The sequence below is a fragment of the Dipodomys merriami genome, unplaced genomic scaffold (assembly GCF_024711535.1).
Source record: "Dipodomys merriami isolate MVZ:Mamm:240054 unplaced genomic scaffold, mDipMer1.0.p SCAF_10, whole genome shotgun sequence".
In the NCBI taxonomy this organism is placed as follows: Eukaryota; Metazoa; Chordata; class Mammalia; order Rodentia; family Heteromyidae; genus Dipodomys; species Dipodomys merriami.
The window spans coordinates 29,246,040-29,263,205 of record NW_027202271.1 but is presented as its reverse complement, the minus strand read 5'-3'; the positions used below and the strand labels follow the sequence as shown (position 1 = coordinate 29,263,205).

The following is a 17,166-nucleotide window of genomic DNA, read 5'->3' as shown; positions in this document are numbered from 1 at the left end:
AAAAAAAAAAATATAATTGCATATATACACATTCTAGGTTCTAAAAAATAAATATGGGTAGAACTTTGAAAGTATCTTAATCTACTATTTCTTCTCAATCACTGTAAAAAAAAGTATACGAACTTTGGTAATAAATTTAATGATAATCTGGGTTAGAAAGGTGGCTCAGTGGTAGTGTTTGCCTTGCATGCATGAGTCCCTGGGTTCAATTCCTCAGCACCACATAAGCAGAAAAAGCCGGAAGTGGTGCTGTGGCTCAAGTGGTGGACCGCTAGCCTTGAGCTGAACAACTGAGGGACAGCGCCCAGGCTCAGAGTTCAGACCCCAAAACTAACCCCCCCCCAAAAAAAAGAAAAAAAAGAAAGATAATCTAAATAAATATTCTTTCCTTAACTTCATAATGGTGGCTTGAGATTATGGATAGTTTTATAATCATCTTTTAAATACAATAGATTTTAAAAAGAGCTGATCACAGCATGCCTTCAACTGAGAAATGCATTAACCTTACTGGGCATTTAATCAAGGAAAGATGCAAAGGACTTCTACGTTATCCCTTTCCTTCTGGCATGCATGAATGAACCATCATGCAGTGAAATCTTTTCGTCTAACTATTAGACGAATAAAAAGATTGTTTAAGAGACTATGTATAATAGATATGAGGATTAAGACTGGAAAGTAGTAAGTGGCCAAAGGAAAAGTCTAAATACATAAAAAAATATGGACTAGGAAACCAATGGTCACCAGACTGTACCATAAGAACATTGAAGCGAATGAGAAAGATTATTTTTCAAGACTTTTCATTATATCTAGGATAAAATGCAGATCAAAAAAATAGTTGAGTCTAATATTTTTGAAAAGCAAACACATTGTTTCATCTTAATAAAAAAGACTTACTTATGTTTAAATGAGACAAAAATAACCTAAATGACATTTTCAGAGACTTCTTAAACAAGTGAGATAAAATGATCATAAATAAGTTGCCAGTTTGGAGGAAAAAAATTAGTAGCTTTTCCTTATAAACATAAAAGTAAACACTAGAGTCAGGTGTTGATGGCTCACATACGTAATCCTAGATACTCAGGAGGAGTAGATCTGAGGATCATATTTTTAAACCCAGCCCAGTCAGAAAAGTCTGTGAGACTCTTACTTCCAATTAATCAGCAAAAAGATGGAAGTGGCTCAGATGTGAAAGCCAAATGAGAGCTTTAAGCTCTAGAACTAGCGTGTGTACACACACACACACACACACACACACACACACAGAGGAAAGAAAGCACTATATTATCTTTTGCAGCTCAGATTGGTAAAACATGACATCTAGAAATTAGGGTAACTATAACTGCCTGCTTATGTAATTTACAGAGGGTAGTTGGGTTACTTTTATGCCATTATTTTTACTTGTAAAATACAGATGATGATAAACCAATCACAGGAGTGGATGAACAGATTAAATAAGAACATTCATTGTTGATAAAACCTTAGTCATTACCAGTATCAACCGGATAAACAATGGACCTTATTTATTCTGGTATCGATTATGTTGTCTAGAAATGTTTAATTAATAAAGGACTCGCTTAAAGCCAGGCATGATGGTATAATACTGTTAACACCAGCACTCAAAAGGCTCATAAGTGTGCAGTCAGGCTACACCACATAAAACTGTCAAAAACAAACACAACTTCCTCCCCCAAAGAAGTAATGAAGACTGATCATTCATACCAGCAAAGAAAGAAACTATTTTATTTAAAATTTAAAAGACCATCAACAATTTATCTTTTATAGGACATTAAGTTCATACCAACTATTGACAGATGTCACTGATTCCAACTGAAGATGAACTACACAGATCTTGGCATTAAAAAGAAAAATTCTTGAGGTTGAGGGATTTATCTCAGTGGAAGAACACTTGCCTGGCAAGTTTAAGAATCTGAGTTTGGTCCTTAGCTCTGTTCAGTAGAAAATAAAATGCCCTAGGAACAACAGTGTTAGTACCAACACTTGTGTTATAGGGACATTTGCTCTTAGCCTCACATTTATTTCTTAAAGTCTAAGTAGGCTAAAAAAACCCCACAAATCCTTGCAGGTACCAGTGGCTAACACCTGTAATCCTAGTTACTCAGGAGGCTGAGATCTGAGAATCGTGGCTTGAAGCCAGGCAGGAAAGGCCATGAGACCCTTTATCTCTAAATAACCACCAGAAAAAGCCGGAAGTGGTGTTGTGGCTCAAGTGGTAAGAGTGCTGCCTTGAGCAAAAAGAAGCTCAGGGACAGTGCTTAGGCCCAGAGATCAAGCCCCAGGATTTGCAAAAAACAAAACAAATCCTTGAAAAGTGATAAAATATTTAAAAGTTCATTTTTTAATCCATTAAACCCATAGAACCCCAAGTAGTAATATTCAAAGTAAAAAATCCCCTCAAAATGTTATCATCAGATGTCCTACACCCAAGTTGTTTAGTTGTAACACCTCTTTATCTGAAATCTGTATTCGTAAATTACAAAAAGTGCTAAGTAAAAACACTTTGCTAGTTTCTGAAGTCACATGCCATTACTTTTTCCAGTGAACAATTTCTGGAAGAGAAGATATCTGATTTTTCCTTTCCGCCTCCAACTCCCAAAGTAGTATCTTAACAGCTACAGAAGATTAGTGTTCTCTTCTTACTTCCAAATAAAATTAACAAATTCAAATGTCAGGAAGACCTGATAGGGGCTGGGAAGGTGGCTCAGTGGTAGAGCGCTTGCCTTGCATGCCTGAGGCCCTGGATTCGATTCCTTAGCACCATAAGCAAAAAAGAAAAAAGCCGGAAGTGGCGCTGTGACTCAAGTGGTAGAGCGCTAGCCTTGAGCTGAAGAGCTGAGGGACAGCGCCCAGGCCCAGAGTTCAGGCCCCACGACTGGACGTGTCCCCCCTCAAAAAAAGGAAGACCTGATATTAATGTGTTAGACACAACAAAATTCACAGCTATTAAGATTTAAAAATTTTAGAAGGGAAAATAGAGGCTGCCCATGTATACCTTGTCAAATATAAACCTCTTAAAAAATGAAACTTGTCAAAAAATGAAATTTTTAACAGAAACTGTTAAATTGAACACTGCTTATCATATTACCTTCTGACTTGTCTGCCTCCAATAATGAGAACAGAAAATGTTTCTTAGCTTCTCTGGGAACTAGATTTCTGAATTTAGTCGTCACACAATTAGCAGACTATTAAATGTTACAGCATTTTGACTATTCTTACTATATTTTTCCTACCTCAAGTAGGAAAAATTTCTTTCTCCCTTTTATTCAATATACCAAGTAAATAAAAGTTTATATCAGGTAACTGTGCCAACTCTCTCACTGCAATATTCACCAAAATAACTGATATGCAATTTAAATGTTTTACAGCTCTATTACTGTAGTTACCTTTCAGTGCAGTACTAGGTCACATGAGAAAATAAACCACAGCATAACAATGTATTGGCAATCTGACAAATGCAGAAAAACGAGTTTCTTTATAGGATTCCTCAGCGAAGTCAACAGATGAGTAAGGTAGTTAAGTGAAGAAAACAACTAACCAATCTTCAAAAAACAAAAAGAAAAAAAAAACCCAAACAAAAAATCCAACCAAACCAGAAATACTAACAATATTTTAAAACTAGACCCAAAAATGTGGGTTCAACATTACCTTATTGGTTTTACCAAATCTTTGCAGCAAATAGGTCCTATTTGCAAATAGATCTATTTACAAGGATCTGATAAAACTTGTCAGGGCTTTGGACGTATTCATGAGCAACAACACTGGACAAATTAAAGAGAAACTTAGCACTGAAGAGAAGTAAAGGTACTTTTAAACTGATAAAAGAAGTTCAACAGTAGACAAGACTAAGATGGTAAAGACTAAAATGAAGAGATCATGAATGATATATTACACAGAATAAACCCCAAGAAATGGACATAAGCATAGTTAAGATAAATAGTAATTTCATCTTTATTCAACATTTTATGGATATTAAATGCCTTCTATGTGTAGTCAATGTAGATACCACATGCACAAATCTTAGGCCATCTGTCCCAACAGGACACTAACTCATGATACCACACTGAGGTTGTTACTCTTAGCTTCTTCTATCATGAAACATGGTATTTAGGATATTTGCCTAAGGTATCTCAGGTATTGGTGGCAGATATATGTGGTGGCCATTAAAATTTTTTTTCTTTATAATACTAGCTATTCAGGAGGCTGAGATTTGGAAGACAGAAGTTTGAAGCTAGCTTGGGCAGAAAAGTCTGAGAAACAATTTCTCTACCAAAAAGCCAATCTGTAGGCATGGCTCAAGTTATAAATAGAGAGACAACTAACCCCAGAGAGGTACTGAGTTCAAATTTTGGTACTGGCAAAACCACACAAACTGCTTTGGATCTTCCCAAGTGCATAAAACAAAAAACCTCAAGTAAGGTTTCAAACCTGTGGTCTAGGATCTACATATAATACTAACTTCTTCCTAGCTAATATTAGAACAGGTCTGATCTAGAAGACTCACCAGTTAACTCAAAATTAGTGATGTCCTTGAGTGGGACCTTGCAAACTATAGCACTCACTCAGGCCAAATCCCACTTACGTCTCCTTCCCTGACTATTTTTGTGTGTGCTGGGATCTAACCTAGCACCTGACACATTCTAGGCAAGTGTTCTACCACTGAACCTTTGGTCGTAGTTTTGGATGCCTGTTGACTATTACGGTTTGAGTGAAGGAAACACAGTTGTAAGTTTTCAAACACTTGAAAAATTAGGTTTTGTTCATAAGAGATATTATTTATCTTTTAGTTTGTAAATGGATTTTCTCCAATTCAAGAAAATTGGGAGAAGGTCCTTCACCATTCCTAAGATCTCTATATATCAACCTGTCAATTTAAATAAGTACTCCTAATATCTTAAAACTTCTGCATGCCACAGGAATTATTAAGAAACAACAAAAAGGACACTATCACCAAAGGAATGACAGTTGCTGAGGGCAGAGTTAATTCAATGGCTTTGTATGCCCAGAATTTACCATCACCATTCAGAGCTGAAAAATTAGGGAACTGCACATCAACAGAGATAACATTTAAGTGAAAATATCTGCCTTTATAATTTTAAGCAAGTAGTAAATACAGGTACTCGGGAAGAGGTATATGAAATCAAAATTAAAGTAATCCCATGACAATAAGTAAATTAGGATCTCAGAATGGAAAAACATCACAAATATCTCTTAATATAAATATTCAGGTTTTTATAGGATACCATATAAAGGATGAGTATACTTTTTAAAAGTTTTACAAATCTGTTTAGACATAAGGCTGAATTCAGAAGTAAATAGAGTTAGTGTCTTTGATGAGAAGAGGAACAAATAGCTATAAAGTATTTTTTTCCTTCATATATTGTTAACCTCATAACTAAGATTAAATGACATGCTCAGTATGAGTTCCCCAAATGCATTAAGAAGCCATAAGAATGCTTTAATTTTAGATTGCAGATCTGTAATTTGCACAATTAGATTCAGTAAGAAACTTCAGGACCAGGAAAGTCTGAATAGCAAATTCTCTAGTAAACCTGCCAGAAGTTCAGAGACAAATTAACCAAGCAACAAAAGACAGTGAAGCACAAGTACTTCCTGTAGTTTTTTTTCAAATTTTAATATTTCAGTCCAATCAGCAGTTTTTTGTACATACTGACTTGTGTATCTGTGTCATAAAGTTTTTTTTATTTATTTATTTTTTTTTTACTAATAATCTTTTTATACTCCAGTTTATTCAAAAGTGAATTTAGCCTCTGTGCCTGAAATCTTACTCAGGGGGCTGAGATCTGAGGATTGTGGTTCAAAGCCAGCCCAGGAAGGAGAGTCAGTGAGACTCTCATCTGCTATTAACCACCAGAACATTGAAAGTAGAGCTATGGCTCAAAGTGATAGAGCGCTAACCTTGAGCAGAAAAGCTCAGGGAGAGCTCCCAGGCCCTAAGATCAAGCCCCATGACTACCAAAAAAAAGTATATTTAATATCCAATAAAATAAAGGTCACTTAGCAAAATAGGCTTGTCTTGTACAAATAATGCACACATACTTATTTGTATATATAATGGGTCAAAAATGGCAGATCTGAAACACACATGTCCTAGTAATAAAATTACTAATAAAAAATCATATGCATGTTTCCAATTTTGAACATTAAATGAATGGTAGAGGCAATGAAAAACTAAAGTTTAGGTGTTAATTAGGCTTCAAGAATAAGCAGAACATGAGGGAAACACAGAAAGTGGGCAGACATTTCTTAGGAACAATTCTGAGTTTCAAAGTGGCCTCATCTGCTAAGTGGTTCCAGCAAGGAACCGGTTATGGGGCTTGAACTCTGGGCCTGGGAGCTGTCCCTCAGCTCTTCAGCTCAAGGCTAAGCACTCTACTAATTGAGCCACAGCACCACTTCCCGTTTTCTGGGGCTTAAATGGAGATAAGAGTCTCATGGACTTTCCTGCCTGGGCTGGCTTTGAACTGCAATCCTGAGATCTCAGCCTCCTGAGTAGCTAGCCTTATAGGTATGAGCCATTGGCACCTGGCAATACAAAAATTGTAACAGTAAAACTTCATCTGAATGTTATGTGAGTTTTATACCTTTTTTTTTGGTCTTCATTGATCTTTTTATCATTCTGTTTCCAGAGACACACACAATTCCTTCTCTCCATTATGCTCTTGGGAATCTTTCTCTCACTCCCCAACTTTTCTAACACTGCCTTTTTGCCTGGGTCATATGGAACCATGACTGTGCCTCAAACCACAAGCATCCCATTTCTACCTCCTAAATTCATTACAGAAACATCTACTACAGCAAAGTGGTTTGTTTCTGAATTGTTGCCCTTCAATGGCTCACTGTTAACCTAAAACACGCATACCTTTAAAATAAGTGTCACATACAGATTTCACCTCATTTTACTGTCTTTTCTAATTAATAAAGATTAGAGCTGTCACTTCTTCCTTGGTTTGTATTAACACTTCATTATTCATTATAGTATTTGGAACTATTTATATTTCATACTGATTAACTTTTGTCTTTTCTAAACTAAATACATTTTGTGCAATTTAATTATAATACATAGAAACTAATAATAATTAGCTCTTAATAACATGCAGCCAGATGAACCAGTTCTCAAATGACAGATGTCCCAAATATAAATTAGGAATTAACAGTAGGACATAAAGGTAGTATCTTAAAACAATTAGTTTGTCCAAGCACCAGTGGCCATGCCTATAACCTCAGCTACTCAGGTGGCAGAGGTCTGAGAATTCAAAACCATTCCATGAAGGAAACCCTGTGAGACTCTTATTTCCAGTAAAAAAACAAAACAAACAAAAATCTACCAAAAAGCCAGAAGTGAAACTGTGGCTCAAGTGATAGACCACTGGCCTTGAGCACAAAAGCTCATGGACTGTGCTCAGGCCCTGGGTTCAAGCCCAGGAATGGCACACACATACACAAAAACACTTAAAGAAGTAGGTTTGGGCGCAAACTGATAAGAACAAACTATTGTATACTTTATACACATTTTTAAATTGAGTTTTCAAGCACTTGCCAGTTACTAGACTAACCACTTGAGATAGCGTCTTCCTCAAACAGGGGAAGGGAGGTAAACAACTGGATAAATAAAATTATAAATGCAACAAAGAGGTATGCTCCTTTATATAAGGCAACCAGGAAAACCTCTTTTTGTATATAAGCTGAGACCCAGTGCTGAGACTGAGGGAGAACAGTAGACAGCGTGGGAAAGGGAATACAGAGAGAAGGAGCAAGTATCAAAACTCAAAGGTGGTAATGGGTTTAATGGGCAACATTGTAAGGTATAGTTGTAGGGGCTGTGGGTAAAGTTCAGTGGTAGAACACTTGCATGCACGGGTTCAACTCTCAGTTCTGTGGAGGGAGTGGGAGGTAAGAACCATGTGGCCAGAGCTCAGTGAACAACTGAGCTAAATGTGTAAAAAGCAAGAGCTGGACTAGGAAAGAAACTGAAGGCCATAAGGAACGTTTAAAAAAATTTTAAGAGCAATTTGGGGAAAAAACTGGGACTAGTGGGTATCACATGATCTGATTTACATTTTTAAAAAGGTAATTTTGCTTTCAATGTCTGACATGAGGAAAGAGATGACTGGCAGCAGGAGGAGGGCAAGTTAGAGGTCAAGTTGGGCTATATAGTTTGTGTCAAAAAGACAAAATAAATTAAAAAAAAAGAATGAAAAAAGTAAACAATGTCTCTTGACTTATCCTTACCCATATAAATCAGCTAAAATTTATGAGGACAATGAAATAAATGTCTAATATGAGCATGTAAAGGTTTAGAGGAAATTGCAGCTAGCTACTGAGATACAAGAATAGCAAAAGTACTCAAACTGCCTAGTGATAAAACTTTAAGACCTTAATCTCTAACTGGAAGATAATGCCAATTTATCTTCTACATAAGAACCTCTAGTGGATAAGGCCTATCAAATCACTAAAGCATCACAAGTGCTTTCCAAAGGGAGGTTTATCATTCCTGTTGAATCAGAACCGTGAAGAGTGCTAACAGAAGCCCTGCTCGTACCAACAAGAACCTCTTATCACCATCTTCACTCTCCTTTCTGCTCAACCACCTGCCCTTCTGCCTCTCCACAGCCTCTTATCACCATCATTACTTTCTTCCAAATGGGAAATCTTGCAAATGTCTTTTATTTTTTGTAATGGAAATCTTGCAAAAGGCAGTGCATAGTAGCATATACACATTATCCCAGCACTCAGGAGACTAAAGCAGAAGGATCTTTGAGGCTAGGGCTATATAGGGAGACCTGGTCTCAAAACAAAATTAATCAAACAATGCTTTCAAAGACTATTTCACTTCTCTTGGTGGAATGATGATCAATTTGGATACCAGTGCTCATTTAAAAAAAAAAAAAAGGACAGGGTAAAAAAAACCTAAAATGAAGACATTTCACTCAACTTCTTCAGCTAATAATTTAATTTGGATGTACAAGAAAATGAAACATGACCTCAGTATGTTCCCTTATTCAGAACTGTTAGAGAAGCTTTGCAGTTAGTTAATATAGGGAGTGTTTAAGATCCTGTTAACTTTCTTCCTCATTTGTGAGATTAGCTAAGGAAGTTCTATAAAGCTTATCCCCTGATACTTCCCTCAAGTTGGCTTTTCATACTATTCCTTCTCTAAACACTCCACTCACTAGAGCTGACTCAGTTGTTACTGAAATAGTGGGATTCAATGCAATATGTTGAAACCCTTTTATCTCTAGGGAATGTAACTGACACTAAGTTTCCAAGAACTGAACACAGATGAACTATAATTTACCATCATTCTTTCATAATTGAAACTGCTTTGTTGACCCAAACACAGGTTAATCTAAAAAAATCCTTTAAAATAGGGATCTCATGATATGAAATTTATAAAAATAGTTGGGTAACAGGACTGCTGTTTTAAAATACCCATTAAACAGCAAACTCTGAAAAAGTTAAAAAATACTATCACTATGGAAATGTTTTTGAAATATTACTTAAGATAAGCTGGCATACTCAATTCTCAGGTCAAAACCACATTAAAACAAAACAAAAAAGCTTAAAAATAATTACCTAAATCTATCTCTGTAACCAAAAGTTAAATGAACTGCTCAGCAAGACTGAAAAGAACTTAAATCTAAAATAATTACATAGTAATACTAAAAAAGGATTCCAAAACAAAACACATAAACAAAAAGCCAAAGCTTCATGTTGTTCCCAATTCACCCAAAGACATTAAACAAAAGGTGAGGCATAGGGAAACAGATAATATAAAAAGAAAAAGCTGTAAGGCAAACAGGAGTATTTTAATAGCCTTTTCAGACAAATGTGGATACCCTTCTTTGGTAAGACACTAAAACCCTGCAACTAGTTCCAACTTGGAATGTGAAACCTCACCAGTAAACTATGTTCTCCATAGCATCAATATTTATTAGTTTACTTAATATTTGGGAAGAATTTCTTACCCCATGTACAATTTTATCACATTATGTACCAGTCACTTAGAAAATACTGGCTCGCAGTAATGCAGATACATGAGTAATGACTAATTTCATCATATATTTTAAAATGTTCATTAATATCAGAAAAATTGACTCAAAAATACTAGGAAGTTGTTAAAAGAGTCCAGTGACTGTTAAGAGCTTTCCAAAATTCTAACTTTTGCTTAAAGCTTAAAACTTTGTCAAACCATAAATATGGTCACTATTTTCTCCTTAAACCAACAGGTTCATTTTTTTGGGCTTATGTCAAGCAAATACTCAAAAATAACTACAATTTGTAAGGTATTCTTTCAAATAATAAGGTATATACTTAAAAAGTGGCTTGTTCGGGCTGGGAAGGTGGCTCAGGGGTAGAGCGCTTGCCTTGCATGCATAAGGCCCTGGGTTTGATTCCTCAGCACCACATAAGCAAAAAGAAAAAAAGCTGGAAGTGGCGCGGTGGCTCAAGTGGTAGAGCGCTAGCCTTGAGCTGAAGAGCTGAGGGACAGCGCCCAGGCCCAGAGTTCAGGCCCCATGACCAGACCCTCCCCCCCCCAAAAGTGATTGTTCAGCTTGTGACAATCATGTGAACACTTTCCCTAGAGGCAATCGCTATACTTTAGTGTAAGCCAAAATACGGTAAACATAATTTTTTTTTTACAGTGTGGAAAGGTAGAAATTTATTTTTTTTAATCTTTATTGAGGGCATTCAGTTAAATCTGTTTGTTTTTTGTATTTTAAATAGGACTTTGAGTGCAGGGCAATGAGAAATACAGTAATAATTAGTACACTGTGATATTCTAATTTTTTTTAGTTTTCTAAGGTATCAGAAATTTTTACTCACCATTGTTTTTGCCTGTTAGGTACAAAAGCCAAAACATCAAAAAGAACATCTTAGTATTATAATAAAAATAGTTTTGTTCCTGAAAACTTCCTGTAAATGTCCATGGGATCTCTAGGAATCCTTGGATCAGGCTGTGAATATTACTGAGTTATATTAATATTTAAAGCTGCCCCAAAATAAAAATTAGTCTTTATTCATACCTTAATGAGAATCTTAAGCAATATTATAGGGGAATAAAAGCTTTAAAAAATAATAACTCGCTGGGTGCTGACGACTCATTCCTGTAATCCTAACTGAGATCTGAGGATCATTGTTTGAAGCCTGGGCAGGAAAGTGTGTCTTATTATCTCCAATTAACCACCAGAAAACTGGAAGTGGGGCTATGGCTCAAAGTGGTAGGGTGCTGGCATTGAGCAAAAGAGCTCAGGGACAGGGCCCAGGCCCTGAGTTCAAGCCCCACAATCAACAAAAAACAAAAATAAAACCTAAAAAAACAAAAACCCAAGAATGAACACTAAATTAGCCCATTTTTCTGTGGTTTACATTTACAAGTAATACTCTAATCCTCAATCATTCTAAGAAATATGTGTCACCTTCACTATGAAGAATCAAGAAGGTAGAGAACCTTCAGAAAAGAGAAGTAACACATTGCCTAAAAGTACCACTATAATATAGGTTAATAGTAATTTTCTTCTTTAGAGTTTTTTACACTGTAAATATTTTAACATAAACCATAAAAGATAAGCATGTGAAATTCAGACTGACTTTTCAATAATAAGGCTGGGTGTTAGTGGCTCACACCTGCAAACCTAGCTATACTCAGGAAGCCAAGATCTGAGGGTTCTGATCTGAAGCAACCCCAGGGAGCAAAGTCTGGGAGACTGTTATGTCTAACCACCAAAAAGCTAGAAGCAGAGCTGTGGCTCAAGTGGTAATGGGCTAGCCTTGAGCAAATCACTATAGGAACAGCACCAGGGCCCTGAGTTCAGGACCTGCACAAAAAGAAATGAAAAAGAAAATAAGACAAGTATATACCTTATCCCCATCCCTCTTTTTCTATTACTTAAAACACAAAGTGAATGAACATAGTTTGTATTTATGAAGTCTCTACTTTATTGATACCTTCAGTTCTATTAACTAAAGAGTTAGGAGACTTCTAATTTAGGTTAAGAAAAGTAGTATAAATGTTTGTATTTTTTGTCTTTTCTTTTTTGGTACTGGGGATTGAACCAGGATATTGCATTTATTAGGCAAGTGGTTTGCAACTGAGCAACATCAGAGTGACCCTCGCCCCCACATTTTTCTTAAACTGTTTTTTGGTTGTTTTTAATCTTGTAACCTTTAAGAACATATTCTAGTGTAAGAATAAATTTTAGAAAACAAACAATTAGAACTATACTTTGGCTAATATTTTCCATTTCCTCTCCATGTTTTCCCCCAAATTACTATTAAATGTATAAAACATTCTCTTTCATTTTTTTCACCTTCCTACCTAACAAGGCAAAGAAGAAAATCACAAGAGATAGAGGATGTAATCCACCAATGACCAACCTATTAGTTACTTAACTTTTAAGTAACAGAGAAAAATATTTATTTATTAAATATTTAGAGTAGTGAAAAAACTATTTTAGCTCTGTGATGCTTTTAATGAATGCTCTCTTCAGATATATGTACAAATGTTAAAAATATTCAATCCAGGGGTACAGGGAGTGGGATAGAGGAGATAAAATTGACACGTATAGAGACATAACAATGAAGAAATACTCTATTACCGATATAAGTCAATAAAAAATACCATTCAATCCCTACTACTAGCAATGATTCTCTAGCAAGTTATCTCAGTTTAAACTTAAAAGGTCTCTACATTTAAAGTCTCATTGATTTATATAAAGTAGCATAAAAACAAAAGTATAAAACATAAGTATTGCCACAAAAGCAAGCCTTAAGAAAATCCAAATTCAAACCCAGAATGTTAATTATTTTCTATTGTTAGAGATGAAGATTCTTCATTTAAAAGGGAATGTATTTCTAGTACTGAAGAGCCTTATATATACACAAATCAGACAGAATATTGTCCATAAAAACCAGATGGAAAATTTTCAGCTCATGTTGCAAATATTTTTAGAGAATTTAAATGATATTTTTAAACTTAAACCCAGTATCTTTTCCCTACATTTTCATTTCTTTCAAACTTTAAGGCTCCTTTAAAAAATTTTTTACAAGTGGCCCTCTATCTATACAAATGAAGAAACGTTTCTAAGTGATAATGAAAAAATCAGTTGCTGAAGAAAATCAGGAACACAATAATGGTATAAAATATAAAATATAAGTGAAATGATTTTGTTAATTGTTAAGGTAGTAAAAGGTTTCTGGTTTGGCACTAGTGGCTCATGCCTACAACCTTACCTACTCAGGAAGTTGAGAGTTGGAACTGAGCCCAAGCAGGAAAGTCAATGAGACTCTTATTTCCAATAAAGAACAAAAAAGACTGAGACAGAAGTGGAGCTGTGGCTCAAGTGGTAGCTAGTGTAGAACACAAAAAGCTCAAGGACTGCACCCAGGCAAGCTCTGAGTTCAAGTGGCAGGACTAGCACTAAAAAAAAAAAAAAAAAAAAAAAAAAGTTCTGGTAACTTTTTAAAAAATAAAAACTCAGCTGGGAATGTAAGTTAGTAGTAGAGTGTTTACCTAGTCTTGGGTTCAATTTCTCTGTACTAGACAAACAGAAAAGGCCTGAAGTAGTGCTGTGGTTCAAGTGGTATGGTAGCGTGCTGCGTGCTAGTCTTGAGCAAAAGAAGCTCAGGACAGTGCCCAGGCCCCGAGTTCAAGCCCCAGGACTGGCAAACAACAAAAAAACAAAAAATAAGAAAACATAAAAAAGTCCTCTATGGCTAAAGGGACTAATCTCATAATTACCTAATGCTCAATTGGGTTCAAACTACAACAAATTATATAGCCAGTCAATTTTATTTTTTCTATAAATGGATAAATTCATTCCATGTAGCTGCTTCCACAATATTAGTAAGATATCCAAAGAAATTTTAAGTGGTAATTAATGTCTTTCAATACCATTGTAAAATATGTATGAATGCTGAAAAACATTAGCTTTCAGCACAAGACATGGTGCAGAAATTCTTCCTACAGACAGTTGAACTAAAATTTTTGTACACTGGGCTGGGAAGGTGGCTCAGTGGTAGAGCGCTTCCCTTGCATGAGGCCCTGGGTTCAATTCCTTAGCACCACATAAGCAAAAAGAAAAAAAGCTGGAAGTGGCGCGGTGGCTCAAGTGGTAGAGTGCTAGCCTTGAGCTGAAGAGCTGAGGGACAGTGCCAGGCCCAGAGTTCAGGCCCCATGACCAGACCCCCCCACCAAAAAAAAAATTTGTACACTATTAAAATGAATCGCTATACCAGTTAAGATGTGTTGTTTTAAAAAGAAGTTCAACTTGAAAAGACTAATAGTAAAAACTTCAGTGTAATCTCTATGACTGTTATGAAAGGTGGTAGGAATGGGGAGGGGTAGGGTGGATGAAAAAACTCAAAGCATATATTTAGTCACGAATAGTTTGCTTATTTGTCATGCTGAGGTAGAATCCAGGAACTTGTGCATGATAGGCAACTTCTCTAACTATCAGGCAGTAAGATCAATTTTTATCATACCTTTCTATCAAGTAAAAAAAAATGTGACATTATTGCTAATGAAATAGCTTCTGAATATTTCAACTATCCTAGCCCCAGTTAAAGCAAGAAAATACAGAGCAAAATCCTTTATTTTAGGATAATAAAACATGCAATAATGAAATTGTCTAAACTACATTTTGGGGGGGGGGGAATTATAAAATCAGTTTAATTTTCTCTGTATTAGATCCAATTTGCTCTTAAGTATCAAGAACTTGAACAAAAAGCAAATAAACCTGAAAAGGGGCTTTTCATTTCAACATGTAATTAGTTACCATGTTATCAATCTCTACATAGCTCTTCATTCAATTTTGAATTACATGGGAAGATATACTTAAAAGATCCTCATATACATGGGTCAACTTAAAAAAAATTCTTTATCAAGCCGGGCGCTGGTGGCTCACGCCTGTAATCCTAGCTACTCAGGAGGCTGAGATCTGAGGATTGCGGTTCAAAGCCAGCCCGGGCAGGAGAGACCGTGAGACTCCTATCTCCAATAAAACCACCAGAAAACCGGAAGTGGTGCTGTAGCTCAAGTGGTAGAGCGCTCGCCTTGAGCTGAAGAGCTGAGGGACAGCGCCCAGGCCGAGTTCAAGCCCCACGACCGACCAAAAAAAAAAAAAAAAAATTCTTTATCACCTTGGTAGATTACATAGTGGCTCTTTGGCTAGAGTAACTCACTTTCAAAACCTTCAGAGTTGAGAGAATATTGGAATCCTATTGTAAATAATTGAGGATAAAATGAAAATCAATTTGTAAATGATTTGTAGAGCAATTCAAATGCTCTTTCAATACTTATTAGCAATTAATACTTAAATTCTAATCCTACATATTACTATGTTCCCAGGCAAGGTACTAGGAACCAAGAATACAGTAGAAAACATAACTTACTCTCATGAACTTTTCATTTAACTAGTATTATCTGTACAAGGCACCATGATAAAGAGATTTTAGGGATACAAAAGAACAAACTTAACTTGTCCTTGGGAGTTTACAATGTGGCCCAATACCAGATAGTAACAGAACATGGGAAATGATACAAGTTAAGGAACAGAGATAATTTTGGTGGAGTTAGGCTTGAGAAGGTAAAAAAGTCAGCAATCATTTTCAGGCCTGATATCACATATTAAACTTAAGCCAATTTAGTATTGGGCTTTTCAGCTGTATTTTAATAGCTGGCACAATAAAACCAAACTAGCTATCCATGTTTGAAGTATTTACTTAGGGACTTCCTCAAATAATACTGCTTTCACAGTATATTGTGTCAAACAAGAAGTGCAAGTAAATACAATGTAGTATAGAGATTAAAAGCATGGACAGACTCATTCAGTGTTCATGCCTTTAAACAAAATGTTGAGTACTTACTTCCTCTCTTAAAACCTGAGTATGGAACTACTGAAGTGCTTATTCCACATTGACTAAGGTACCAATCTTTTTTTGGGTATGATGGGATTAATAATTTCTGCAAGATGTAATTCACTATGAAATGTCATTATTTCTTCCCCTAGGTTGCCTATTGCTGTCTAATACTATTATAAAAATCAGCAAACCCACTAACTGGTTATCTTATCTATTCTAGGCCTCAGTTTCCTCCTCCATAAAATGACAGGGTGGGACTGGGTGATCTAAATAGTCCCTTCCGGCCCTTAAAAAAAAGTCCCATGACTCTTCTATGACTCAATAAATACTATTTCCAGAGACAGCTTTTAAGAGTGATAAGAGTTTGAGGTTATAAGTAAGCTATGTTACTTCTTGCTAAGATATCTCTTTCTGAGCAAGTCCAAACAGCATTCTAGTTACTTAAACAAGGGGTAAAAATGAATTTACAACTAAGAAGCACTCGTAATACATCAACACACACACACACACACACACAGATCAATGTATGAAATACTGGATGGTACCGCAAAGCAAAAAAAAACAATTATTTTTGAAATATTAATTACATCTTCATTTTAATGTCAACTTACTACTCCGTTAAAAAAAATGTCCTGATACTGTAATAGAGACGTGCTTATAGTCATACCCATCAGGAGTTACAGAGCCAAAATGTCTTCGTAAACTATTACAGAGGGTGGGAGGGGGACAGGCGAAAGGGAAGCAAACCATCTGCTCAAAGTAGCAAGGATGATCTTTTCTCCAAAAGGCATCGTAGTTTTTTTTTTTTACCCTAGTAGAAAAATCCAGAAGGCCCAATTCCCTGGGAATAGTTTCAAATAAAATCCATGCGCTGATAAATCAGTTTTAGAATTGGACACAGCGAGATGGGGGGGGGGGAAGAGAGGCAGAGAGAGAGAGAGAGAGAGAGAGAGAGAGAGAGAGAGAGAGAGAGAGAGAGAGAGAGAGAGAGAGAGAGAGAGAGAGAGAGAAACTTCCTGGATTTCCTCTCTGCTAGAGGTTTCCTCTTGCTGACGAAGGGAAAGGCCCCTTTAACAGTTTTTTTCTCTCCACCGCGGCGGCTGCCAGACTAGGTGGGGCTCCCTCCGCCGCCTTCCTCCTGCCACTTCCCGCAACAAATGGACCGCGCCAGCCGGTGCGGGCAAACTTTTTCCCTGTCAGGCTGGAGCCCGCGGGGCGTCGGGGAGGGGCCCCCCCACCCCGGGCGGCCTCCGCCACGGCCGCCCCCCT

The 17,166-nt window shown here is 36.4% G+C and overlaps 1 protein-coding gene across 1 annotated transcript in view; it reads right to left on the bottom strand.

Annotated features, from left to right (window-relative positions):
- The window catches only part of Rap1b (RAP1B, member of RAS oncogene family), a 36,198-nt gene that overhangs the window by 18,295 nt on the left and 737 nt on the right, over positions 1-17,166 (bottom strand). The window lies entirely within an intron of this gene.